This window comes from Pteropus medius, unplaced genomic scaffold (genome assembly GCF_902729225.1).
Source record: "Pteropus medius unplaced genomic scaffold, Ma_sr-lr_union100, whole genome shotgun sequence".
Taxonomy (NCBI): Eukaryota; Metazoa; Chordata; class Mammalia; order Chiroptera; family Pteropodidae; genus Pteropus; species Pteropus medius.
This window is the reverse complement of record NW_024351730.1, coordinates 23260877-23270262: the sequence shown is the minus strand read 5'-3', so window position 1 is coordinate 23270262 and position 9386 is coordinate 23260877. Positions and strand designations below refer to the sequence as shown.

Sequence of the window (9386 nt, the reverse complement as noted above, 5' to 3'; positions counted from 1 at the left end):
CATAAAGAAGAGGAAGAATGTTAAGTATCTTTGACAAATTGAATTTTCAGTGTTTAATTATCATTTAGAAGGTAGAGGTGAAGGAGCGAAAGAAGTTAAGGGAGGGAAAACAGGTGTAAAAATTACTTCCGAGCTTCCAACTTGAATAAATGGTAGTATATTCAGAGATAGGAAAAATAAAATGAGAAGCATATTTTTGCTGGAGTTGATGTGTGTTAAGGGACAGATAGCCCAATATAGAACATATAGAGCAGTGAGTGTGTTAAGGGACAGATAGCCCAATATAGAACATATAGAGCAGTGAGCTCAGGTAGAAAACATCATCTGGAATAGGCTCAACCTCATATGCAAAAGCAGGTATATGGGTGCTCTTTCTCCTCATGCCCCTACAGAGACATGCTTAGGTTGGGGTGCGATTGAATATTACATATGGCTATAGGTTCCAGTGGAGGGACCTTGACCTCCTGAGGCTCTTCCTTTATATTGTGCAAACCTGAGAGCAACTTTGTGAATCATTTTGGGGGCAGAGGGTAAGCAGTCAGAGCCTAGGTGCCAACTATTTAAGGGAGTACCACAAAATATCAGATTTCCAGGGCCAGAGACCCAAGAGAATTTTGGGTTAAATGAAGCCCCTGTGGTAGACAGAGGTTCTTCTTTAGAGAATGCTGTTAGTCTCCACACACATTTTCTGTAGTCATTTGTAAATATGTTCCTGTAACTTAGAAAGAGTTCTGAGGTAAGAATATATTTTGAAAGTAATCAGCATATATGTTGATAAAGTTTTGGATAAGGATGATATTGCCTAAGGAGAACAAATTATGTTAGAAGAGAAGAGAGACGAGAAATGTGGGAGAGGCCAGTGTTTAAGGGAGAAGAGAGAAGAAGAGAACTCAAAGAGTGATCATGAAGAGGAATTGAAAAAGAGTAGGCACCAGACAGATAAAACACTAGAAGAGATGGTTATCCTGAATGCTAAATAAGATTTAGTCTACAAAATGATACTGAGATATCAAAGAGTTAAGGATTAGAGATTATTCATTGACCCATATATCTCCCATTCTAAAACAAGTTCACATTTTCATGTTTCTAATTCTGCATGGGTTGTATAGTTAATATGTACATATTTTTTCTGGTACTCCCTTCCTTCCTTCCTTCGTTCCTTCCTTCGTTCCTTCCTTCCTTCCTTCCTTCCTTCCTTCCTTCCTTCCTTCCTTCCTTCCTTCCTTCCTTCCTTCCTTCCTTGTCTTTTTTGTTCTCATAGAATATATTAAATGGATAATATCTGTTGTATATAGACCATCTTAGAACTAAGGAAATTCATTAATTAGAAGGTTCCTAGAGATCTTAGCAAGTACAGTTTTCAAATACCAGTAGTAGGTACACAGAGACACCTGGGAAATGGTCCACAACTATACTTAACCCTGCCAAGAGCTTGAAAAAGCAGGATATACAATGAATAAAATTATCTTTAAGAGTAAAGTTAATGACCAAATGGGTTAAAATAGAAAAATTCCAAGGGACAAGATTCAGGCCTGTTCATTAAAGGAAGTATATAAAGTAGAGTGACAGAGAGAAATATTGGTAGCATCCATTTGAATCTTTCCTGGGGGACTGAAAATCTTGATCCACCAGGCTTGGATCATGGTCTTCCTTGTGAAGATTAACTCACTAGGTCATTTTAGCATGATGAGCTTAAAATATCCCAGGTTATCAAGCTTCAAATTATAATTTGGCTGTCCGTATATTGGATAGAATAAAAGGTATATTTCGTATGTAAATCAATGCTATCATATTGATTCTTGTTTTTGGTTAGCTGGGAAAATTACATCTCTGAGTCTGTGAGGGATGGGATTCGAAGAAAATGATCATTCCCTGCCTTTCCCAGAAACTCTCATAAGAGACAGCTATCTGGTCTCCTGCAGAACTTCTCTAGCCGATTGCTTGTCTTAGGAAGTCTGCCACTATAACTTGAAGAAAAAGTGTTAGGTTTTAATACAGGGACTAAACATAAAAAACAATAAAACAAATAATAAAACAACACCAAAAATTTCACTTTCATGAAAGTCCAGCGTAGAATAGTGAGTGCTTTATATATATTATACATATGATACATATACATATATTATATAAATGATATATAATATATCATAATGAGTCATTAATATATCTCATAGTGAGTCATTAATTCCAGTTTAGGAACTTTTGTTCATTAAAGGGGATGGTGTTTGAACTGGCTTTGAAATTATAGAAAATATTATTTAATATAAAGATGGGAGAAGTACACCTCAGGTAAAATTGTACATATAAAGACTGGAAATCAGGAAAAAGCAATCAATGCATTTACAAAATGAGTCACTAAATGAATCATTATTCAAATGTAAAAAAAAAAATGAGCAATTCAGAATTTACCTTTAAAAATATGTCAAAACTGGATCCCACTAAATTGTAAATTTTCCAAATAAAAAATGATTCATTTTTGAGTAGAACACAGTATCGAAGATCAAACTGAAATCTGGAAACACAAATTACCTCAATCCATTTAGCATATTTCATATCATCAGTGCTATTTTGATTTAAATTCAAATTATCGATGGATAGTAAATGGACAATATAATAAATCAGAAACTTCATCTTACCCTCTTCTTAGAAAAATGAATGTTGTATTTCACATACAAAGGGTCCAGCATACTTAGAGTTGGATAATTAGAAGAAACAATGACCTCTATACTATTTCTGTAAAAAACAAGCTCAACCACTTTCCTGGTGAAGAATGACAAAGAAGAAATAGAAAAACATTTTACCAATTTCTTGTTATAGAACTATACAGGTATAAAACATAATTTTATTTAGAACTTCTAAAAGTGGCAATCAATGGTTCCTTCACTACTAGAAGTTCAAATAAATAAGACATATTTATATGAAAATCTACAATATGATTATGTTACTGCCTTTAAAATAATGCAAAAGGAAAATTTTTTATGTTTTTTTATTTTCTTTTTAACTTTGCTTTAAATTACCAATTATTATAATATACTTAGCCAATTATTTTTGGGGAACTCTAAACAATAGTCAAGCATTTTGTAGCACATATTAATATAATAATTCAATTACCTACTTGGGTATACATTAGAGCTTGAACTCAATAACTCTTAAATCTGCATTTTTCTTTTCTTTTTTGCTTTGTGGTTATATTTGTAGTAGATGTTAGTTCTCAAAGAATCAATATGGAGTATTTTGATACTTTAACTGTTGAAACTAAACAAATGATAAGTGAATTTTCTGTGTTTTTTTTTCATTTGATAAATGACTACCATCTGTGATATGCCCAAGTTTTTAGGAAGGAGTCTTGTAGTATCCCCAGATCAGGATATAAGAGACTCAACAAATGTGTGAGAAAGAGAGGAAGTGAGAGGAAGAGAGAGGGAGACAGATTTGTTAAGATGTATAACTAAAAAAATTTAAGTTTTACCTCAGTGATTAAACCTGAATTGTTCGGAATTCTTATTAATAGCTAAGATGCCTTTCTTTTAAATTATAGAAGTAAAATACACTAGACTCTTTGAGATGTGAGCCCCACCTTCTACTATATAGTGCATTTTTGGGTTTAATATGCAACACTGCTCCCCTCTATTAGCAGATATTTTAAAATTTCTTAGAAAATGAAATATGCATGTGTAGTTCACATGAAAATGAGAACAATCGTGAGCTTTTAAAATTATAGTGAAGGAAATTAACAACAAATTCAAGATTAGAGAGGTCCCACAAAAAATACCATTGCAAGATTTTATCTATCTTATAAGCAACCATGTAGAGAATAAACCTATTAAACACGTGCTACGGGTTGAATTATGTCCCCCAAACAAATTATTATGTTGAAATCCTAACCCCTACTACTTCAGAATATGATTACTTGGAAATATGGTCACCCTGGAAGTAATCAGTTAAATTAGGATAAGCTCATGTCACAATAGGGTGGTCACTCTGGAAGTAATCAGTTAAATTAGGATAAGCTCATGTCACAATAGGGGGGGCCCCAAATTTAGTATAAATCATGTTCTTAAAAAAAAGGGGAAATTTGGAGACAGGCATGCTTACAGGGAGAATACCATGTGAAGATGAACGTAGAGATTGGTGTGATGAAGCAGAAGCTAAGGAATGTCAAAAGTTTCCAGTAAGCTAGGAGAGAAGCATGGAACAGATTAGTTCTTACAGCCCTCCATGGAATCAACACCTTGATTTGAGATTTCTAGCCTCCAGAACTGTTTAAGCAATATGTTCTTATTGTTCAAAGCACCTAGTTTGTAGTACTTCGGTACGGCAGCCCTAGCAAAATAATAGAGTATGCTTTTGAAATGAAAGACTAACGCTTACTTTTCCTAAGGAGGGTGAGACAATTTTTCTCAAGTCTTCTGTGTCAATTTTGTTTTCCTTTAAATTAGGAGTCTCCAAGTGTGCCATGAACAGTCACATGTCTCCTCTGAAAAAGTCCATAAAAATCTTTCTACTTTTAGGGACATGCATTTCTTGCTAATTGATACTAACTAGAAAATGCAGTTAGGGAAAGTATTATGCCAGCACCTTCCAGTGTCCTAGGGCTAGTGGCTTCCAGCCCTAATGCTGAACTTGAGTCAGATAATTTTTTTATAACACAACACTTTTCTGTGGCCTACAGGCATTTGAATTCAAAATCTTCCACATGACAAGAATCCTATAAGTATGAGACATAAAGAGGAGGTTATTTAATGAGGAATAAATATCAGGCTGGCCTAAAGTATCTTCCCTCTAACACTAAATTTCAGAAGTCAGTGGTGCAATTTTTGCATCGTTTTAATGGAAAGGATGTGAACCTCACATCTTATATATAAAATATTGTTCACCCAATTAAAATACAGAGGCATAATGCTAATGAAAAGAAAAACATCTAAAAAAAAATTGTTAGTTCTATGGCAGATTGTAATTTCCAAGACAGCTGTAATAGTATTGCCTCTCGAGTACTGGTGGGCCTCTGAGTTGTCCATAACTATTGAAATGCAGTGGAAGTGAGGTCTTGTGAACTCTGAGGCTAAGTCAGGAAAGGTGAGGCAGCTTCCTTGTCAACTGAAACACTGGCCTTGGAAGTTTGAGAAACCATATGAGAAGTTTGACTCATCTGAGGTGACTATGCTGTGAGGAAGCCTAAGTCACGTGGAGAGGGGACATGTAGGTGTCCCAGCTCCGAGTGATAGCTGAGAGGTCCATGCTGAGTTGACAGTTAGCATCGACTGCCAGACATGCCTAAGATGATTCCAGAGTTCAGCTTTTGAGTTTTCCCAGCTGAGTTCTCAGAAATTGTGGAATAGAGAGAAGTTATCTGTACTGTGATGAAGAATTGATGAGGAAAATAAGTGGCTATTTTGTGACACTAAGTGTTAAGGTGGTTTGTTATGTAGCAACAATAACTGGAAGAATAGTTTGGTGAACATTGCTCCTTATCAGAAGTTCCACATACATGCTTTGAAATATTTCTCCCTCTTTAAACTATAGTCTTGCTGGCAAGCAATATATTATTTAGGAGCTATTTATTAACCTTAGGGAAACAAAAACACATTTCTAATATTATTCTTCCTTTAGTTAATAGAGGCTTCTACAATTCACTCCTCTTGGGGGTCTCTCTCAAAGCCCTAACTTTTAAGACTTAAATCTTCATAAATGTAATCATGTTCTTCTCTTAAGCATCACTTCTTAAATATTCATATATATGTATATCATGTATTACTTATTTACTATTTTGACATAAATACTTTCTTTTAACTTTCTCAGTAATATAACAAAATTAGACTACATGCTAGAAAACTATTGTTAATATTATTATGCTATCTTGTGTTCTTTTCTTCAAGTTTTCCTAATACATTAGTAGTTTAAAATTTTAGGTCTCAATCTTCACAATGATACAATTTGATTTAATTAATTGGTGTCATTATAATGTCTAGAGACATTAGGTCGTTTTTACTCAAATTAAATTTGGTTGGTACTTCACTTAGAACATGAAACATAACCCTTACATATGCTGCCTACAAGAGACTCACTTCAGATTGAAAGATATACATGGGCTTAAAGTGAAAAGACAGAAGAAGATATTTCATGAAAATGGAAATGAAACAAAAAAACAGGGATAACAATACTTATACTAGGCAAAATAAACTTTAAAACAAAGGCTATAACAAGAGACAAAGAAAGACCCAGTAATCCCACCTCTGGGTATTTATCCAAAGAACCAAAACACTACTTTGAAAGGACATGTGAATTCATATGTTCATTAAAGCATTGTTCACAATAGCCAAGAAATGGAGGCACCAGTGGATGAATAGATAAAGAAGAGGAGGTACATATATACAATGGAATATGACTTAGTCATAAAATATTATGAAATCTTACCATCTGTAACAAGATAGATGTTTCTAGAGGCTATCATGTTGAGTGGAGTACATCAGACAGAGAAAGACAATGCCATAGGGTTTCACTTATGTGAGATCTAAAGAACAAAACAATTGAACAAACAAAACAGAAACAAACTCACAGATTCAGAGAACATTTTGATGGTTGCCACATGGGAATGGTGTTGGGAGGATGGGTAAAAAGCGGTAGGGAATAAAAAGTACAAATAGCGGTAGGGAATAAAAAGTACAAATAGCGGTAGGGAATAAAAAGTACAAATTAGTAGTTGCAAAATAGTCCTGGGGATGTAAAGTACAGCATAAAGAATATAGTTAATATTGTATAACAATGTATGGTGTCAGGTGGGTACTAGATTTATTGTGGAGATCACTTCGCAAGTTAAATAAATGTCTAATCACTGTTGTATACCTGAAACTAATATAAAGTATATCAACTGTAATTTAAAAAATTAAAAATTATTTAAAAAACATGAAATGTAGTATTCACCATTAGCTGGTCAATTTTTCCCTTATTAGTTTAAATTTAAAGCACTGATAGTAAATGTATTTTTTTCTTAGTGCTTAAGGCACATGAACACATACTCAACATTTAGGTGCGATTAAGAAGAAATTAGAAGATTTTTTTAAGTCTTAAATTTTCTTAGCACCTACAAATATAGTAATTAATTAAAATATTTACTTTATTTGCTATAACCACTTTATTTCCTGTCTATAGGGACATATCTCTTTTATCTTAGAAGTAATACTCACTGTCCAGAATTCTATTCCAGGAAGCTCAGTCAATGGTAACTATTAGGGTAATCTTTTATTGCTATTTACAGATGACCTCAGACATTTATTTCAGTTCCTTCAGAGAGTGCAGGATACTAGTTCTTTACATTGTGTTTATGTCATTGGGAGTTTTTTAAGAAAAGATCTTATCTGTCTCATGTCAACAGATACTTTTCCCATAATAAGAAAGATGATTAGATCAGAAAGAAATTTCAATTTCCAGGGGACACTGACTAAATCTGATTAAAATTGTCTGTGAAGATCTGAAGAGTAGAAGTGGTCCCATTAAGTAGATAAATCAACAGAAAGTGTTTGCACAGTGGTGTATTTTTTTACTCTGTGCTTTAAGGCCATTCTGATCTAGTGTGTAGGGCAGGTCTGCCTGAAAGTTAGGTAGATTTTAATCTCTATGTTGTAGATTATGGTGCATTTATTTTCACTAAGTTAGCAAGTTCTCTCACACATGTGAGCTCACACTCTTGTTTGTAATAATCTAGTTTACTATCATTGAAGGCTTTGTGACTCATGGTGTGGTTCATGGACAAACAGCTTTAGTATCACTTGATAGCTTGTTAGAAATGCAAAATCCCAGGCCCAGCCCAGACCTGCTGCATTGGAACAAGATTCCCAATGATCCTTTATGCACATTAAAGTTTGAGATACACTGCTCTGAGGCAGAAGACTTTGTCACTAGGTAGACATAGCACTGTGCATTGAAAATCGATATAGACACTGCTAAGTATGTGTAGAGAGAGTCTCATTTGGGCTTTTTCTGTCCTAGTTAATATTTGAGAATATAACAGTGAATGGCTGCTCAACCTGTTAAAGTTTCAGGATAATAATCTCATATTTCTAAATATTTAGCAACCATGCCCTTTATTTTAATTTGTTTTAAAAAAGAAAATATGTGTAGTGCTTGAAGAGGTATTCCTCAGCAAGAAAATGAGTGTGAAAGTATCAAACTCGAGAAACCAATCCATATGTCCTTCAATAGCTAATAGATAAATAAATTGGGTCTAGTCATACAGTGGAGTGCTATACAGCAAATGACAAGGAACAGGCTCCTGCTATATAAACCAATATGGAGAAATATCACAACATAATGTTCAGTAAAGAAGCCAGACACAAATGAGTACATACTGTATAATCAATTCCGTTTATATAAAATTTAAGAGGCAAATTTAATTTATGGTATTAAAGCTTTATTTAAAATATTTTTGTAGTATTATCTCTGTAATCAGAAAAAAATAATTCTAAAGTTTATCTGGATGAATAAAGAGGTAAGAAAGAGAAGAAAAAAAATTTAATGTTAATACTAATAAGGAGTATCTTCCTTGATCTAGTTGTAAAATGTTATAACTTAGAATAATTGAAACAATTTTGAACTGGTTCAAAAGGGAATTCAAAGGAATGGAAAATTTTCTATAAAAGATGCTAACCATTATAAGATTTACATGAAATAATTTACTAATTATAAAGTACTGTCTTCAAATGAAGCATGTACAACTATATGAGTTATTATCATTAAAAACATTTTATTAAAGTATATTCATTTAGTAATGTACACTTGAGGATTAATTATACTTATTGGTCAAGAAAGCCCTTTCTCATATTCCTTCTAATCTCTACCCCCTCCCATTTCCCCAAACTAGCTACTATACTACTTTCTAACATCAAAGATTAGTTTTGTCTGTTTTAATTATGTATAACTGGATTATTAATACTGTATGTATTCATTTGTATCTGCCATTTTTTGCTTGCCATTATGTTTAAGGTACGTTTAAAATAATGTCAAAATGACAAATTAGTTCTCACTTTGGCAGCACATATATTAAAATTGGAATGATATAGAGATTAACATGGCCCCTGCGCAAGAATGACACACAAATTCGTGACGTATTCCATATTTTAAGGACCAGAGGGAAAAGTCACAAAACCTAACTAAATTCAAATAACAGACAGAAATGCAAGGACAAGGAAACAATGGAAACACCGAGCTACCAGAAAGCAAAAGATAAAATGACTATAGGAAAACCTCACATTTCAATAATCGCCCTAAATGTAAATGGACTGAACTCACCAATAAAAGGGCGCAGAGTTACAAATTGGATTAAAAAAGAAAGAAAAAATGGAGAAAAAAAAAATCCAACCATTTACTATCTTCAAGAGACACATCTCAGT

At 33.4% G+C, this 9386-nt stretch overlaps 1 non-coding gene across 1 annotated transcript; it reads left to right on the top strand.

Annotated features, from left to right (window-relative positions):
- The first annotated feature begins 9012 nt into the window (after positions 1 to 9012).
- On the top strand, positions 9013 to 9116 carry LOC120588687 (U6 spliceosomal RNA). Its single transcript, XR_005649275.1, has one exon. It is a non-coding gene; the product is annotated as a U6 spliceosomal RNA (small nuclear RNA).
- The last annotated feature ends 270 nt before the right edge of the window (positions 9117 to 9386 follow it).